We start from the raw sequence: 20,460 nt of genomic DNA, 5'->3' as shown, positions 1-20,460 counted from the left end.
ATAATGTATTCTTATGTACATACACACACACACACACGCGCGCGCGCGTGCGTGTGTGTGTGCGTGCGTGCGCGCGCGCGCGCGTGTGTGTGTGTGTGTGTGTACGTATGTATAATTAATCACATTATAATTATAATTTTAGTTAGTTTTAATCTTCTAATTTTTAATACCAAAATAATACTACTTCAACTTTATTACGTAATAATTAAAATTATTCTGTAATAATTAAAATTTATTGATTTACTGATTATTGAATTTTATTGTTATTATATTATGCAGTTTAAGAATTACGATACATTAACAAAATTGATATTAAACATTTCAAATTTTAGTACAGTTATAAAAAGCACGTGCATTTGTATGCGAAATTAGTATAAAAGGCAATATCTGTTTAGTCTAAAGTGTTTCATGAAGCTCGCATGTCGAATGCGTTGCCGCACAGAATTGATTGCAGCAACATACACGCATGTACGTGCATGTAAATGAGTACGTGGCAACTACAGGAAGCTTCCAACGCATGCAATACGTCTGAGAAGATACGTCTCCTTTGTATCCGAAATTAACCATAAACAGTTCAAGTATCTAATTATTTGAGCTAGAAAATTAAACTACTAAGCAATGTGAATCGTGTATAGTGTTCTGCAAAATTAATATTGCAAAAGGTACAGATTAGTTCATATGTTTGCAAAATATTCATGTAACAGTTATGACTCTTAAAATCAACTCTTGTATAATAATAATACATTTATCACATATAATTGATTATACATATGCTTAATAACTTTCTTACTTAATACTGACTTAAAGTTGAAGCAATTATTTCGTAAAATATTTCTATTTATATTTGTTACAAGAAGATTTTATAAAAACAATATAATCTCATATGAAATAAAAATTTAAGTAAATATAATTTTGAAAAATTGTTGACCGTAATTAAATGGTATTTTGTGAACTTTCTTGTATAAATACGTACAAAAAAAAAGGGAAAATTTTTCATAGATATACTTCATGGAATTTCAGAAGAAAATTTGCACCTAATAAACGGTAGAGAAAAAGTGAATAGAGAGAATAATTGTGCTCACATAGCATTGGGAAGGAAAATTCAATAAACATATACATAAATGTGTGTGTACTCATTCGCAAAAAAACCGTGCTTGTAACGATACAGTGGCCTATTTTCTTTACGAGTAACTCTATTTAATTATCTCTGATTAAACCTTTATTACACAAAAGGAATAAAAAATTGTATAAAAATTTTTAATTAATACTCAAAATGATAAAGATAATTTTCTATAAAATTATCTATTATTATTGTTCATTTTTTAATTTATGCACTTTATACTATAATATTTTTTATTAAAATTGAATTTAAATGCCAATGCTGTTAAAACTTGCTGAGTATTTGAAATTAAACTTCGATATAAATTATATAATGATAAATACAAAGATTAACAGATAATAACAAAGATTAATAGATAAAGTTAGGTGTATATTAGATGCACAACAAAAAATCTACTTAAATTGCATAAAAGTAAAATCTCATCAAGCAGATCTTCAATGTTAATTACAAAAAGGCGTGACACAGAGATGGAACCTATTTCGGCATGAGCGAGCAGTGAATTAAGTTCGTTCATGAGCAAACGTGGAAAAGGCGGATCCTCTCTCGAGAGAGGACGATATCCTAGCGCACAAGAATGTGTCCTAGGATCTGGATACAATGCGTAAAATTAAGCCAAGCGGATAATCTTAATTTATGGAAAACGACGATGCGCGAGCATAAATCAATATGTGCAAATGCTTAGAAACCACGAACGTGCATTTTTAAAAGATTTTTTGTCATGTTTTTTCAAATTCTATGTATAGCAAAAGAAGCAGCATTTGTATAAGATAGTTGCTAAGAAATAATTCATATAAATATCTTTATAAAAAACTTAATAATATTTGAAATAATATTTTTCTCATGTAAGCCTACTTTTAAGCAGCAACGCAGCAGCAACTCAATATATATAAATAACAATATAATACACCTTCTTAATATACAATCTCAATAAAATCCACATTTTTTTAAAGATATAAATTGTCTTTAAAAAAACGTGGATTTAAAAAAAATGTGAATCTTTAAAAAATATGGACTAATATGCAAAAACTTACGAATAAGTAATAATATGTATCTGTATAAAAATACATACAAATTTTTTTTTTTACATAACTACATATGTAATTAAACAGTGGCGGGAACAGTGGCGGGATTTGGTATTTGCGGCAATGAGCTTTCGAGTTCCTAACGCCTAATAATAATAATAATAATAATATGTAATTAAAAGATTGACCGTAATAAATTTAACAAATTCTGTATTATAATTTAACAAATTCAATAAATTAAATTTAATCGATATTCATTACAACATATTAAATTTCTGTATTAACAATACAGAAACTATTTTATATATTATATATAAGTAATAAAAAATATGTGTTTGTATAAAAACACATAATAAAGCTTCTTTTTCCGTACTAAATGTAATTAAAAAATTAAACATTTTTAATCAATTTTTTTTTATAAATTAAACTTAATCAGTATTCATTACACCACATCAATTAATTAAAAATAAGTATTATAAAACATAGAATTACACGTTTTCTAAAGCTTTTGGAAAACTGCTTTAAATTTATAAAAATTTAATTAGAATTTAACTTATCACAGTTCATTAAAAATGTTACATATTTTTAACTATATGTTCAGAATTTAAATATAATAACGAAATTTAAATAAATAAACTAATTCTTTTGAATTATATTATTCAGTTGTCTTTAATTAGAAATACCTAAAGATACTTCTGCCTCTTATGCGAATTATTCCCGCCATTTTTTGGACTGTTAAAAGAATTAGCGACCTCGAAGCTCAGCTTCTGCTTCCTTGGTCGGCAATTACGTGCACAACGTTCATGGGAGGAGTTCCTGTTAAAGGAAGTAGGTACTCTCACAGGACTAGTCTCGCGTTGATAATAGGACTTTTCAATAGAAACCCTTAATGATTATTCCTCATTATTCCGATCCGTTTCATTTGTCGTACCCTCACCTTCAATTTCGATTTCTTTTCGCATCATCTATAAATTTTATCTAATCTGTTAAAAACTCCGCTTTTTATTTTTCATACAAATCAAAACGCATAAGATTAGTAATGCAATATTTTCACCGCAAATATTCTTTAATTATTAGAATTGAAATGATATTCACGTAATTATTATTGAAAATTATCACTAATCTTTTAATTAAAGACAAAAAATTTGATGCAAATAATGAGACATTATTTAATTAATAGTTTTCGGTACAATGTGATGTAAATCTTCAAAAAAATTTAATATAACATAATTTTGTCGACAATACTATTATTTTTTTCTTTTATTTATATTACATACATTAGTGCAAAAAAACCCTTAATTTTTTTTAAACTGAATTCATAATCCATCGTAAAATATAACAGATAAACAATAGAAACATGCAATTAATATTTTCATAATATTTTATATAAATGTTATATAATAATAATAATAATAATATCATTAAATTCATATTTTGTTAAATAATTGATATTAATATTCGAAACAATTTTTTAAATTATTTAAGACGTATGTGCTAAAATATTCATTGATCTGTAAAAATCTATAAACAGCAAAGCTTCAATATGTTCCATGTAAATTTCGTTCATCATTTATGATTGAAGATTCTCTTTTTCTATGCCTGGAAAGAGACGAATAATGTCAAAAAATTCCAATTCTATTCATCGCGCTGTTAAACTGTAAGTTTTTTACAATATTTCACTTTTATGAATAAGAATGCAACTCACGCAAAGCAGATATTCGAGGACGGCGGAACTTCCCCCGGAAAGACTCTCAAAAGTTCACCTAAACCCTTTTAAAACTTCAAGGCTCGCACACCCTCTCTTGCACTTCACCCTTTCCAAAATCCCTAGTAAAACTTAAATTCAAATCTCAATTGCACTCTATATTCTCACACAGAACAGCTTACAATTAGTATTTTTTAGATATGAATTAGACTCAAATGTATGTCTATAAAAATCTGCTTTTATATGTTGCTAACAATAAATATGTTACATGTATTATATAGTTTATTTTAATCTGCATTCATTTTAATAATTTATAAAATCATTCACATGTATAATAAAACAATAGCCTTAAATAAAATTATTTTAATCATTTTACCGTTACATTTTAGATTACATTGATTAGATAAACTTAACTAACTTTGCACTAAAAATTATCAAATTATGCAAAATATTTTCTCTATTTATCAGAATATCTAAAAATATATTATATATATTGTATATAGCAAGTTTTACTATACCACAGAGAAAAATGTAATAAATGTATTTAAATTTATAAAAAAAATTAGGAACATATTTTATCTCTCAGAGAAAAATGTTCATTATAATATAAATAAATTTTTTATATGATTTGATCTCACGCGCGTTAAATCTTTTATTTTTATAATAAAAAATTCAGATATAAATTAGAATACGAGACAAAATCGTGAGATATGTACGTATAACATGTTATATTTTCATTGGTCAGGTAATGACTTCAATATTAAAACATATATTATAAGATAATTACTCATTATTTAAACTGTTAACTATATGTAGGCAATGAGAAGCACGCACATTTTTCACCGTAATTAATATACGAGATACTTTGCGAAAAATATAATAAATTCAGCGAACTATTTTACAAGTAGATTTTCTCGTTCTATTCTAAATATCTCACAGGTGCGATATAAATAATACCTATGTGATACTATTTTATTATGTGTATGACTTAGTTTTATACGTTCTAAATGTCGTAGAAAATATATTTAATTATAGCAAACAGAAATAATTTTAATAACAGAATTTGAATTATGTATTTTTTCATGTAAAATATATCACATTTAACGTTTAATACTTCTGTTATCACGGAATATACAAAAATAATCAGCACCACCTATGATTTTGCAATATAACCTATTTTAACATATATGAAAAAATAAAAGGTATTACTCAAAATTTTTTAGAGCTAATTTAATATATTTGATTGTAATCATTATATGTCGCATATGACAGTTATTAAATAAAAATTTTATTAGAAAAATAAAGAGAGAAAGAGAGAGAGAGAGACAGAGAGAGAGAGAGAGAGAGAGAGAGAGAGAGAGAGAGAGAGACCATTTCATTTAATTGCTACATATAAATAAGTATATAAATTTTTTTTAGAAATTTTCTTAAATAATATATACTTACATATATGTACATGCATATATAAATTAAGAAAAAATAGATATGTATATTCTTTTTCATTCTCTGTCATATAAACGTTTTAAAATCGATATGTTTTTAATATTAGTTTTACGTTTATGCAGATGTTTACGGTGAACTTTAATACGTATAAGATTATTCTCGTTTCACGCATATCCTTGACTAAATACCCTGTTAATACCTCAAGCGCAATGTGGATTGCGAATGCACAATCTGTAGCATTCAAATCTCGGAGCTCTAGGCGGCTTAGACCCATACATCTGCTGCCAATCAACGGTTGTCGATAGTTGCCATATCGACAATTCCACGCAATGTGTGATACCGTAATAGTATTCGATAAAATTTTTGTCATTATTATTAAAGCAAAAAACTTTTAATTAACTTCAATATGTAGTTATCTTTCTTCAAAATAATTAATTATTTGCCTTTATAGATAAGATAAAAATTTTAGAAAACAAAAAGAGATTCATATAAGATTTGGAGGCAACACTCTGCTCGCTTTTGTGCGAACAAGTTCTTAGCCGAAGTACGATTTCAGGATTGCTCGGACCACGGTAACGCGTTCGTTTGCCAGAACATCATTTTTCATCCGTCGTCTCTCATCTGGAGTCTCGACTATGATTTATCGCGCCACCGCACTGCATCGTCGAAAAACTTGCTAATGCGTACCGCGCAACGGTAGGATGAAGATGCACTGCCGTTTCCACAACACGAGAAATTCCGCAAGTATCGACAGGGTTTTCATCGAGCGCCGCGTTAGTAGAAATTAATCTCAGTTTCGTCGTCATCCGCGCTTTTGCACCGTAAAACTTCGCAACTTCCAGTCAAAGAATAATATTTAATCTGCTATTTCAATATCAACTTTATATGTAGAATTATTCACCATCTGTCTAATCAAGTCTAATGCATTTATTAAAGTAACTTACATATTGAACTTATAATATAAAAAGATCAAAATTCGTTGAAAATTATTGAAGTCTCAATTAAAAATTTTTCTAATATACAGAAAATTTTGAAAATCAATGAAATGCAAAAGCATTGAAAATTATATTTAAAATTACGTAAAATTTAATTATTTCACATAATTAAATTTACATAATTAACTTTTAAAATTTCTGTTGTTATATATATAAATATAAACTTATTTAATATTAAAATGTGTTTTTTAATCCAAACAAATTTTATTTCAACAGAGATATAATTGTTAAATTATTTGACTTCTAAAATTAATTATATAATTTCCAATACAACTTTTCTAAAAAAACTTTTGTTTAAAATTGATTACAGGATCAGTACTCTATTCGAGAAAAATATCTGACAAATATCTGACAAGAATAAGATATTAAATATTTAATAAATATAATCAATATTTAAATATCAATAAATATTTAAATGAAAATTAGATATATTCGTTGCAAAATCGATAACGTAAAAGCTTATTAGAAAAATTTGTTTGCAGCAATACTCAAGAATTCTTATATAATGTTAGATTTGCAATTTAAAATATACATGCTAAGATGCAAAATAACTCACCAACTGGACGTCGTTGTCTCCAAGAAATTCTGGCAGTCATCGCGCTTTTTGGCACAGAAATTGAGGCGGCTGCTTTGTCTGCAACATAAACATTGATCGGGAATGAAATACCTGCTCATATTAAGACGTAATTTGTGATCGCGATTATTAGACACGTCGTTTGATCATTGTTCGATTAGAAGGTCATTGAAGTTTGCTGCACCGTGCAAACCTTAGCACGTGTTGCGCCAAAAGTTGGCGCCGTTTGGTGCGTCGATAAAATCTCAATTATAGTCTTTGACGTATCACACAAGAGACCGATCTATCTATAATCGATCTAGTACATATACAATCGTTTAATAACCAAATGTATTTTTTACATTGCTAATATGTTTTATATTAATGTTTTAATATAACAAAATTTCAACATAAAATTAACATAAAATTTCAATAATTTAGTTCTTTATTTATTATATAAAATTATTGAAGCTCTATAATTTATTATTTATAGTAGCATATATTTAAGTATATGTACGTTAGCGTCATTACGACAATACTAGATTTTTAATTCATTTACCAATCAATTTGATCATAAAGGAGGGTGTTAAGTTTCAGCTGTTTTTCGACATAATGGAGTTCCAAGGTATACAAATTTAGTATTATTATAAAGAGCTACTTAAGCGAAGTCAAGTATCGCTTATTATGAAGAAATATCGATAATATAGCAGAAAATATTATAATATATCAAAGACAATAAATTAAAAAATTGTTAAATAAATCAATAAACTTCGGTAATTAATATATCAATAAAAACTATCTTTAGTATTTAAACACGTAGAATAACTTAATAAGCGTATTTGTTATTCAAGCTGGAATTCGAAATAAAACGATTATTTTATATTGAAATTATATGCTCGTCAATTGCTTGAAAATTTTCTCCAAGTTACGTATTAAGTAACACTATAGTTCTTGTTGCTATTCTCGGCGTTTCTATATCTTATGTAACAATTTTTCATTTATAAATGTAATAACATTCAATTTATTATCTTCCATCACGATTTTTCTTATATTCCTGATGTTTTCTCAAGACAAACAATACACCATTCGACTTGACTTAAGTAGTCCTTAATGTGATGTATAATTTGTACATCAAAATGTATTTCAAACTTCAAAATAATAATATCATTTATCAGAATCATTAAATGTAATAAATATTTTAATAGAATTAAATGCATTACACAAAGGATAAATAAACCAAGAACGGACAACGGAATGAAACCATTCTAATTTATCATTCTGTAAGATTACGTCGGAAATCCTTACTCTTTAATGCGTCGATAAAATCTCAATTGTGAAGTGAGATATATAGAAATTGATCCTCCACACGTCACGTTAGCATAAAAGGAAAGTAAACGTATAATAGGCGTATATAAAGCTATACTACACTGAAGGAATCTAGACTATTATCTGGCAGACACTCATTGGCTTACGGCACGACCGTTACAATTTCGCACCGGACGCGCTAGATACGATGGATCGTGGTATCTCGTGCTGGATTTAATTGAAGCCCTTACATAACGGTACGGAGTTAAGGTTTATCTACTGTCAAGGGTCAAATATGTTCTGCGAAAAGTGAGAAACGGAATTATCTCCTCCATACCTATCAAACAAGACCTCGCGTACGCCACTCACGAATCCTTAAAAGGACAATTTTATGGATATATAGAAGTTATCATTTAAAAATCTGAATGACAAAAAAGAATATATTATGCACAACAAATGAAATTATTTATCCTTTTATTTGATAAATAGCAACCGATTAATTAACGCAACTGCAAATTAAAAATAAACATTACATCGTGAATGAGATATAAATTTACATCACGAAGTTCTAGAAGAAAAAAACACATAAACAAACAAATATTTGCAATAAATAACCTTCAGTGATTTGCAACATCGTATATTAAACAAATACTATAGTTTACGCGGTTCTTTTGCAAAAATAAATAGATAATTTCTATTTTAATAGAACAATTTTAATTTCATTAGCTTTAACTCATTTTATTATAAGTGTAACTTATAATAGTTTTTTTCAATCTCTCTCATTAATTATGAAAGATGACACGTAAAATAAAAAAATAGAGTGGACTCGTCCTAATTGAAGAGCACTGCAAACTGCTATAAAGAGCTAGCAGCATCTTTCATTATCAGTGGAACCGCAAGAAAAGTTTAAAAATCTTTTTACTCTCTTTTCTGCATTTCCTTACAACTGTCTTAAAGAAAAATATGATGGAAAGATTTCTTACATTTTATGTACTTTAAAAGTTTCTAATTATTTCTAACATTACTCTCTTTTTCTAAAAATAGTTATAATAGACTTTTCATACATGCAAAAGAAATTATACTTTAATTAAATATCGCAAACAAAATCTTTATTTATGACTATTTCTGTTTGAATAAATTTTACAATTATAAAAATCAATTTTTGCGTTAAATTTCAATTGTTTTTCCTATTTTCACTATGTTTTGATTTTTTCAGCGAGTAAAAATAAAACTAATATGATCAAAAAGCATGAAATTAAAATCCTTTTAACAACAGAAAACTATTCAAGTTGCACCTTGTTTATATAACTCATCAAATTACTCTTTTAATACAATATATGAAGTACATGTACTCTATGCACATACATTTATATGCATACTATGCATATAAATTAATTAAGTGGTAAAATAAACCATCGTTATGTGGCATCATAATTCGCGCAATATCTATATAATAGCACATCGAGATGTTTCCGTAAAATACTCAACCCTTTCACTGTTGGATATAATAGTGCACATAAAGAGAGTTATAAATTCTTCGTGCCAAATAAAATTCTTTGTAGACATATCAAGAAATACGCGAAAAGCAATAACGTGCGAGAAAATATCACGTTTTAATTTCAGAAATTAATTACCACGTCATCCGTGGAATATGTATTTCTCCGATTTCGTTAAATATTTCCGTATTTCAAAAGACTGATGAAAATTCATTGCCTTCGTACAATGTAATAATAAATTTTTCACTCATCAGACTCATTCATAGTTAAGAAATCACATTCAATAATTATTTTAAATTTTTTCTCACTTATTTTTTTAAAATAAATCTGTAGCTAGAATTAATTAAAAATTAATAAACATAATGAACTACATACATATTCTACGTGAACTTTCCGAACATCTTATTCAATATCTATTTTATACGTGTGTTGAAATTTTTATTCAAGAGTTATAGAAAGCAGAATTATTAAACTTTTCGAAAGATCATAAATGAATTAAAATATTAAAGACAAGGAACTTAAAAAACTGCTTTTAAAGAGAAAAATGTCTTACAAAAGAAGACTAATTTATATCTAAAAGAGGGTTATTCTAAATTATTCTATCTTATTCAGAGATAACATTATGTTCCAAATCGGAACATAAGACGTACGTCTTTTAAAGATACACGTCTTTACGTGTACGTTTCACATTCCGATTTTGGATGGTACTATCTGGATAAGATTCATAACAATCTATTTCTTATGATATGATGTCTAAAAAGAAGTTTTTAAAATATTTTATGTCCACGCTGTTTGAAATATTTCTCTTTCATATATATATCATTTTCGACTTCCACAATTTCAGTAAACAAAAATGTATGATTATACAGTATAATTCATAAAATACAGATAATATTTCTTGACACTCATTCATAGACGATGGAGTAGTTACCAATTATTCAGTGGAGGCCAGAAAATAAACTCAGTTAATTCGAAACGTCCCTTTGTTCTTTTATTGTTCTTTTCTCTCTATATATGAATGAATATATTATTATAATATCCTTTCAATTTGTTTGTTACTTAGCTCTATTTTCTAGTTCATAAAATAAATTTGAAAGAAATTTTCTAAAAGCCTATTTCCTACAATACCTAGAAAAATGTCAGATTATTTCTTTTCATATTTCAAAGAGAGGAAGGTCGCAATTTGCACATCGCACGTTTATGTTAGCGTTGTTACTGAGTTATCACCGGTAACTGCCGCGTAGAAGTAATTACTGCCTCTTCTCGAAAGAGCGGCGACTATTAATCGTCGCTACTGCTTATCATAATTAATTGCAGGATATAACGAGCAGAAGCGTCGCGCCAAAATCCGTAGCTCAACAACATCAGGGGTTCCCACGAAATCTAGCTCGCGTGATATTCAATAGCATGCAAGCTCGGTGGGCCGCGGATTTATTGTCGCTCTGGCGCCGAGCGTTTATCCGGGATGGGTGGCGTTTTAACGGGCTCGATATTTAATGGGCGTCGCCGATAATATTTCTCGCCACTTACTCGTCGGCAGTGGTGAGCAGCTAATCAACGGACGCCAGAAAAAAAAGATAGTCGCAGAGGAAATAGCTCCCTTAGGACAGATCACTTCCGATAAACTACGTTAATAATAATGATAATCAGTTCATAAAAATGGGTGCAGTAACAGTGATAATATAGAGAACCAGTTTTATTATTTCAGAGATTCTGACAAGATAGATGTCGCATCAAACCGAGAGTACAAAAGCATAAAAAATCACGAGGCCATTCTATATCCGCATCATCACGTAGAATTCTTTTCCTACAATTTTATTACGTTGCATTGCGATATCGTCGCACGAGTTTTAATAAGAACATTGACGTTTACAATAATTGAAACTCGATCTGATGACGTTTGTAATAATTGAAAACTGGAGTTACTCCTCAAACGGTGTGGCGGACGATTGCTTGCGATCGATCGTTTCTACGAGAATTCCTATTAAAGTTCCGGCAAGCTGGAGTTATACAAGAACTCCGTTCGTGAAGTCGATAGATGCGCACGTGTACACACGTTAGACACGTATACACTTGTACACGCACACATCGACGCCGACAAATGGCTTTTGTACATCCCTGGTTGGTGTGCGGCAAGACATGCCGCAGGGTTGGAAAACGTGAAAAAGAACGATATTTCGTTCGTGGAATAACGTTTGTAAACCAAAAGGGAGATTACGCGGGTTATGCGGGCGGACATTATAAGCGGTGCCTTTGGTTTGTATCCAAATACAATGTCCCGGCGGCGATATTCGCGATGCGCACGAACGGTCGATACCTCCATTTCCTCTGATCGCTATCCCAATCTCACGGCTTGCCAAGAAAGAACAGTTTAAGCACGCGAATCATTTTGTCAATTCGCTGCTCGATAAATTTGCTGTGATTTTACTGAAGCTAACACTCGATCAATGTGATGACGTCAGCGTCAATAGATGATGGGACAATATTATTATTTATACATTATGTTTATACACTATGTTTAACAAATTCCGGAGTGCTATCTACAGAGTAATGTAATAACGTAATAGAAAGAGGTGCTATTTATTGAAAAACAATCTTCAAAAAGCCGTTAAAAAATCAAGTAGAAGTGTAAATAGATCCGAGGGAAATCGATCGATGCTTTGTTTCGTTTTGTTTAACGAGCACTCCATCTTAGAGCACTTCGACCACGTAAGAGCCTGGGCGTTCCACCATCAAGAGCACTTTTGTCGAAAATCGGCTTTACTATAAACGAGAAAACGGAAATATTTGTAGAGTAATATTGTTTAGATTACCAAGGTTAGAGCGATTAAACAAATTATCAGTATTATGTATGTATTTTTAACAACGAATTGCTCTAGTTTACAAACTTTCCCATTTGACAGCATATGACGAGTCTAAGATAAAATAACGGGATTCTTAACGTCAGCCTAGCTGCTCCCCTTTTTTCCTCACTAAACCAAATCTTAATAAATAAATTATATAATAATGCGCTATTTATGCGCTCTCAAAATCCACAAAAAAAAAGTTTGCGCTTATTTCGTTTAGCTAAAAAAAAAGTTTGATGTGTGGAGGCTGAATAGACTGTCAGCCTTTTGTACACGTGTTAATAACAATCGATTTGGAAAATCAAATACGAAGGATTTATGTGCTATTTATGCACTTTCATATTCATGTAGTTTCAATTTTTGCACTGCACTCCTTAAGGGACTTATCTCTTGAAATAAATTCATTCCTCATATTCATTCCTAATCGTTTAAAATTGCAAAATTACACTATCTGCACCATGCAAAATATATTTTCGATTTATACGCTACTATTTCCAAGCAATTTCGATTTTTGCGCTGCAACCCTTAACAGACAAAGTATATTTTTGATTTATGCGCTATGAATTCCAAGCAATTGTGTTTCAATTAAAAAATCAGAGATAATAATGTAAAAAGATTCTGAAAAAGATAGTGTGTTCATAGCGCAAGATAAAAAATATACTTTGCACAATTAAAGCATGTATTTTCATAATTTTTAATGATTTAGATACGAATATTACTGTTTACTCTAAGATAGAAGTCCCTTAAGGGTTGCAGCGCAAAAATCTAAATTGCTTGGAAATAGTAGTGCATAAATCGAAGATATATTTTGCATAGTTAGATAGTGTAATTTTGCAATTTTGAACAACTTAGGGATGAATATGACTGATTGCTCCAAAAGGGAAGCAACGCTAAAATTGAAACTACGTGAATATAAAAGCGCATAAATAGCGCATAAATCCTGTGGATTTGATTTTCCAAATCGATTTTTATTATAACACGTGGAGAGGGGAAAGGGTGTTGATAGGCTATTCAGCCCCCTCTCCCGGCAACAAATTTTTTTTTAGCTAAATAAAATAAGCGCAAAAATTTTTTTTGCGAATTTTGAGAGCGCATATGTAAATAGCGCATTATTATATAATTTAGAGAGGTGGATAGCTAGGCCGACGGATTCTTAACAGAGTGGAAAAGAGAACAAAAATAACGGCAAAGAATAATTAGAATAACACGCGCGCACGTGTGCATGTATATGGTATGCAGAAAGTGTGTTGTAGTTTTGATTTTCGTTCCCATAAGCTTCATTGAACTCGTAGTAAATGTTTCGTACCTAATATTTAATGATATCCGCATGTAATATGCTTGACAGTTTGTAGAGCAACGATACCTTCGAGATTCCGTATATGTTCGATTCAAGTTTCTCTTGACCACACCAAATGAATATCGAATTACGCAAGAAACTAACTAAAATATTCATATAATCCGCTTGTACGGATAGCTTTATTAAATTATTAAAATAGAGTAAGGAAGATTTTGATCATTAACATGCTATAATATATTAGAAAATCGATTAAAAAAACGTGTGAATTTTTGTTATATACTGATTAAGATAATAATAAACAAATCAATTTAGCAAGTCAACATTATATTTCTGTATCCACACATGTCCTTTAGATTTTTTTAAACTAACTCATTGACTGACACTTACTGACATATACAATCATAATAGATTCATATATATGTAATAGATATAATATAATTTTAAAAGATTCACATATATACATTCTTCATAGATATAGACACCATATATTCATAGAGATATTAAAATTAATTTAAAAATTAATAAATTCTGTTCTGTTTTATTTTGTTCTGTTATCTGTAACGCAATTCGTAAAATTATTTCAGGAGCACCTTTATCACAGAAGTTTTATTAAAATAAGGAATCAAGTCCTCAGAATAGATGACAAGCATTAATCGAAGATTAATACTTCTTTATCTAAACAAACATAAAAAATATTAAAGTAAATTATAGTTTATAGTTTTATCATGGAATTCATTATACCTTCCCTTCCTATATTTGAGATATACTCATCTTAATCGAATTTGAACAGTAAAGCAATTAAATATATCCTGAACTTTCTGTCTATTCAACTTGACAAAGGCAATCGATTTGGTTGATCGCAGAAGGCCGTTGACGGCATGTACCAAGGATGTCAGCAGGTCAGCCGTGGGCTTTGAACCGTTCCTAGCGTCACCACAATGCGTGGACGCCCCGAATCCGCATGTTTGCCGATCTATGTTCGACAGCTTTGACGTGTCTCCCGTGGGGACGTAGACACCAGAGATCAAATCTGGAGATGACCAACCACTGTCCCATCACCGCAAGCAATTCGGGATTGGTGGTACTCGATTTCACGATCAAGAGATATTGTCATATAAACCGTACTATTAGAATAAACTGATTATGGGCTCGATTATATATAATATTATATGTTTATATGTATATGTTTATTATATTTATATATGTTCTTATATAAAAAAATGTTTTAGCTGATTCTTTTTGTTCACGTATTCTTTAAAAACTTTACCTCGTTTATATTGTTGTAACAACAATACAAATATTACAAATAATAAAAACGAATAATAAAAAATATTAAAGTGCGATATGTTAACTGATAATGAATATTTTTACAGACATTATTAGAAAAAAGGGATTGGTTATGAAACAGATGGAAGATTATGTAATATCACGATATTTTGTAACAGAGTTGATGTTACATTCTGGGAGCGATTGTTAAAATTATTTCTTTACAGTCTGCTTAGACTTTACAACATGGCCACTGGTCATTAATGTTTACTCCGTTATTGTAAAAGCTGCATCTCAGTTTTACAAGTTACATAGCAGACAATTTCACAAGTTGTATGTTTTGAGAAGTATGTTAGTATTAATTTTATAACTACATGCTAGCTTGGAGGTCTTGAATGTGGCTCTCAAATGTCATTAAACTGGGCCCCCCCCCCCATTTTTGTATTGCTACTAAACGGTTTGAGCATTAAAATTCTGAATAAGGTACTAAATTAGCACCTAAAAAACACTAAATTTTTTATCTACTCCGAACTTGATTTTCGATAGTGAGGGATCCAGCTTAATAGACGTTCTCAAATGATATAATTGAACTAAATTTCGTAACGAAATATGTAGTGCATGTATCAGATGTGTAAACACACTGTAAAGTTATACCTACTATATACTAGTTAATGATATTTTATATCCTTCCTCCTATTTTACCACATTCTTTTTTCCTCTTTAGTTTTTTGTAAATTGTTCTTTTCTATGTCGGAACTTCTACCATAATTGATAACGCCTTTTGGCCAACTTAGTATCAAGAATAGTTATATCATATAAATATCCACTGATTGTTATTTTATTAAAACAAAAAATCCACAACTCCCTCCTTTCCATTAAATAATTAAATTGGTTATATTATACATATTTTAATTAATAAATATTATAATCATGTAAACTGCTGTATAATAAATATTTCCAAAATAATTTTGTTGTCTCTGTGAACAAGTTATTAAAATAAGAATAATCAAAATGCTACTTCAAATAAGCTTAATAAAATAAATTTAGTTGAACATTTTGTTAAATAATTAATGTTTTTTTTTTGCTAACACTAATATTGAAGTATATCGTTTGAAACGTTTCTCTAATTATAAGTTTTCTATACTTTTGTATAATTTAAATTAATTTGTATAATTTGTTGTGTAATTTAACTTTTTAAGTGAAGTATTAACTAACAAGAACATAAATTCTTCTAATATTAATTTTAATCAAAATCTTAATGAAAAAAATTTAATTAAATATTTATTAATATCTGTTAACATAGATTAACATTTATTATTATACATTAACATATGTAAACATCAATTTATAAAGCATATAACTACAATGAAATTCAACACAAACACATATTTCTATAACTAACACAGCTTGAATAAACTTATGCTTAACACTGTTAGTTTCCTGCATTTCTATTTCATGAAAAGTATCCAAGATTTCATCCGACAAAAAATCATAAAAAGTCTTCGTGACAAATTGGATTTCAAGTCAAAGTTTATAAATTTCCTTCAAATCCTCTATCTTAAACTGATCGATTTTTAATTCCCTCGAGCATAGCAATCGTTATCAGAAATTTATTGTAGATAAAACGGGCTGATCAAATTAATTTTGACTGTATGTCAGAAACATACTACTATCGATTATAGAGAAAATACTAGACATCTGTATAAATATTTTCAAGCGAATTCAAGTTGATAGTACTAGATTTAAATAAAAACAGAATTTATAATAAGATAAAGTCATAAGTATTATTGCAATATTATACACAGTATTACGAGGCAACTAGTTTTTCGTATATATACATTCTTGTTCCCGGATGTCATAAATAATAAAGGTCGTATAGCGTATTAACATGCGAATTGCCGACAATACAAGAGCGAATGTGTCCTAATGTGTATAACGGCATTCATTATGTTACCGCGCGGATTCCGATTTTCATTTCCATTAATTTCGTGTAATTGTAGACGGATGAATGAAATAGGGTACCTATTGTTTCTCAAGCGGACGAACAATACTCGTTACGCTTAGTTCTCTGTTGCACGTCAGCCGCAGAAACATTTCTGTAAGCTATTCTCTCTCACACATCTCCTCGATATGATTAAAGGTTGGTAAATTAATTAAAATCACTCGAGTGTAAAACAAGAAATGTTGGACAAACAATAAAAATTGATAAAAATCGGAAGACGAGAATTCTATATCATTTCTTGTAATATTGATCTCATTGATGTACCAAAAAAAAACAAGCCAGACGGGATCATTAAAACGTAAAAAAATAATACACTATTGATTTGAATAACCTTCAAGGCAGATCTGATTGCAACATAAAAATAGATTATTATTGTTCCATGGATTAGCATCGACCTTTAAAACCGTTAGTCAATAAAAATAGGTTATATAACGTTTCAATTATCGAGTATAATCATTATGCTAAAATTGAAGAATTAATTATTACAGAATGTATTGTGAATATAAACAATGCGTTTATTTAAAAAATAATTACATTTCTTCTATTCTTTTTATGTATTTTAATCTATTTAAGTTCCTCATAATCACAAAGAAAATTAAAGAAAAGAAGAGAAATTAATAACAACCGACAGAAACACTATTTTTTTACGCAATTAGTATGCAAAAATATAATAAAAACGTTTCTCAGATCTTAATCAATAATTGACAGAGTTAAAATATTCGAATTAAAATATTAATTGACTACTTATATTTTAATTACATATAATAATATACAATATATTATTATTATTTTAAAATTTGTGCTATTATAAAAATATTTCTATTCTTCAAGATTTTATTATTCTTTAACAAGTCTTAAACAGATAAATGAATTTTGAAACGTTTTGATTTTTCCATAATAGCAATATTTCAGTCTTTTCCATTATGACATTTATAATTTATACATTTCTTAACACTAATCGAAATCATCATTCAAAATGTATAATCACTTATAATTATATGTTAAATTCATCAAATATTTTTGCAAACCAGAAGTAAGTGATTCAGCGTATCAATAACAGGAAACTTGACCATCTAGATTAATTATCCACGGCGATGCCGGGAAACAAGCGCATTTCATATATGTATTAGGAGAGACAAGACGGCGCATAATCGCATTTTAATTGACTCGACCAACCACACAATTACAGTAACCTGACTAATATCTTATCGATATCTATCGAGGCTAGCCGCGGCTTCACGCTCGTGCCCGGTCCGGTCAAATCAATTACACAGAGTCATGTAGCAATCGCTACAGGAATCAATCCAATATCGTATAACAGATGACCATTACCCCATATCGCTCGTACTATTTCCGATAGAACATAAACAACATTTCATTGGTTACCGAATTAGTAACGGCGATGCATCGAAGGTACAGCGGAAAGGGGACAGGAAGAGACAAAGTGGGTGGACTTCAGAAATGTCTATACACACTTCTCGAGCCGGAACGTGTGTATCTAATTCCATGTTAATCCACTCTATGTCAAACAGTCGCTTTCGAAGTAAACCTGCAACCAGTTCACTGTTCTACATACATAACACGTATGTGCTCATGCTGTTGAGTCCGAGTATATGCAATTACGTATGTCCATATGCGTATATACATTAATCGACAGGCTTATCGGTGACATATAAATAAATATCTCTGTGCAAAAATTCATTTAACACGCCTCTAAAGAAAACTAAAATTTTTTTAAACTGTAAAAATCAATATTTTTCTAAAACCGGAAATATAAGAGAATAGAAAAAGAATTCTGGAACTTCTAATTATTCAAATATTAAATAACCAAAATAATAACATAATAAAATATAGTAAAATTATTAATTTTAAAAAACCCTCAGAAAACTATATATTATATATATATAACAAGTTCACGACAATTAATTAAAATTACAAATGTAGACTTGAGAAGTAAATTTGATTACATCCTGAATGTAAAAACTCGTTAAACAATTAATGTCAACTTATTTAAACGACAGTAGTCGGATTTGCCCGAGAAAGTTTAACTTCTGAATGCAAAAATCGTTTTGTCTTAAACTCGATCCAATAATGCGACACCGTTAGCACTCTTTGAAAAGGTACATTCATTTGAAAATACTTGCTTGGTTTAAATCTGAATTAAAACACATATGTCAATTCCTTTTATTTTTAATTTTTCACAACTTGTCATTAATGCTAATCTTGTGCACTATATGTATAAATATAATACCAACTTGTTAGGAAAGTATTTAAGTAGTCCTGCATTTAAGTTAGATATCATGGTTCTAATGGAATTCGCATTATAAATCTGATAGGATTTTAAAGCAAGCATAGTGATCATAGTCTTCGAATCGCCAATTGTTACGAAACGGAAACCACTACCAAAATCCCACTAAACGGGAGAACAATAACTACGAGAATTAATCGCACAAATTTTTCAACGTGCGAAGCACCCGCCATCGATGCCGGACCGATGCCGACGCGAGAACAATAAAGCTTTATTGCTGTAGCGAGTAATTGAGTGCGAACCCTTGCTCACATGTAGCAAAGCTATCATCTTTACATAGACTATAGAAATGGGGAATTGCATTTGTTTAAAAAAAAATAAATATCCTATTTATAATGTACATAAAAGCTTGATGTATAAAAATCGATAAATACTTATATCATAATAAATTTAATAAGTAAATGAAAAAAACTAAACAAAAAAATTTAATTCAATTATTACATTTATACATATACATATAAACCATAATAATGGCGATTTTAAATACATTTTTTAATCCTTCTTTAAAAAAAAAATAAAAACCTGTTAAATATTTTTTATATGTGTAAAAATATTATTTTGCATTATGCAACTTTGAGTAATTATAAATTATAAATTAGGTTTATTGGACAGTAAAGAACAGTCAAAAAATTATTGCAAAAATGTGAATGATAAAATTTCAGAGTAATTGATATAATGATGTGCACGTTCGTAACTCTTGAATTTCTTCTAGCGAATATTCCAATTGTCGACATTACGCTCGAAAAGTACATAATGTTGTTTACGGTGTTCGAAGCTGCATATCATGATAAATCAATTCTCGAGAAAGCACTCCAAGTTTCTAACGTAGTGAAGATGGATACGTATTCGAGAAAAACTAGAGTCACAGGCACAATAAGATATCGGATATTGCAGTAATTTATACACTTCGGTGTTACTCAAAATAAATTTAGCACTGTAGAAGTCGCACATTAAATTTATTCATTGATAAATAATCAAAAAAATTACGAATATATATATGTTATATACATAATATATATTATAAAATAATTTATGTTTATGAGACAGAAAGAGAGAGAGAGAGAGAGAGAGAGAGAGAGAGAGAGAGAAATTTAGAAAGTAT

At 29.3% G+C, this 20,460-nt stretch overlaps 1 protein-coding gene across 3 annotated transcripts in view; it reads right to left on the bottom strand.

The window, feature by feature from the left end:
- The window catches only part of LOC108747614, a 253,950-nt gene that overhangs the window by 157,876 nt on the left and 75,614 nt on the right, over positions 1–20,460 (bottom strand). For all 3 annotated transcript variants that reach the window (XM_018485196.1, XM_018485199.1, XM_018485197.1), the window contains exon 3: positions 6,842–6,919. The gene's annotated coding sequence lies outside the window, so the exon portion shown is untranslated. The remainder of the gene's footprint in view (positions 1–6,841; positions 6,920–20,460) is intronic.

This window comes from Trachymyrmex septentrionalis, unplaced genomic scaffold, assembly GCF_001594115.1.
Source record: "Trachymyrmex septentrionalis isolate Tsep2-gDNA-1 unplaced genomic scaffold, Tsep1.0 scaffold20, whole genome shotgun sequence".
NCBI lineage: Eukaryota > Metazoa > Arthropoda > Insecta > Hymenoptera > Formicidae > Trachymyrmex > Trachymyrmex septentrionalis.
The sequence above is the reverse complement of the archived record's forward strand: the minus strand, read 5'-3'. Positions and strand labels throughout refer to the sequence as shown.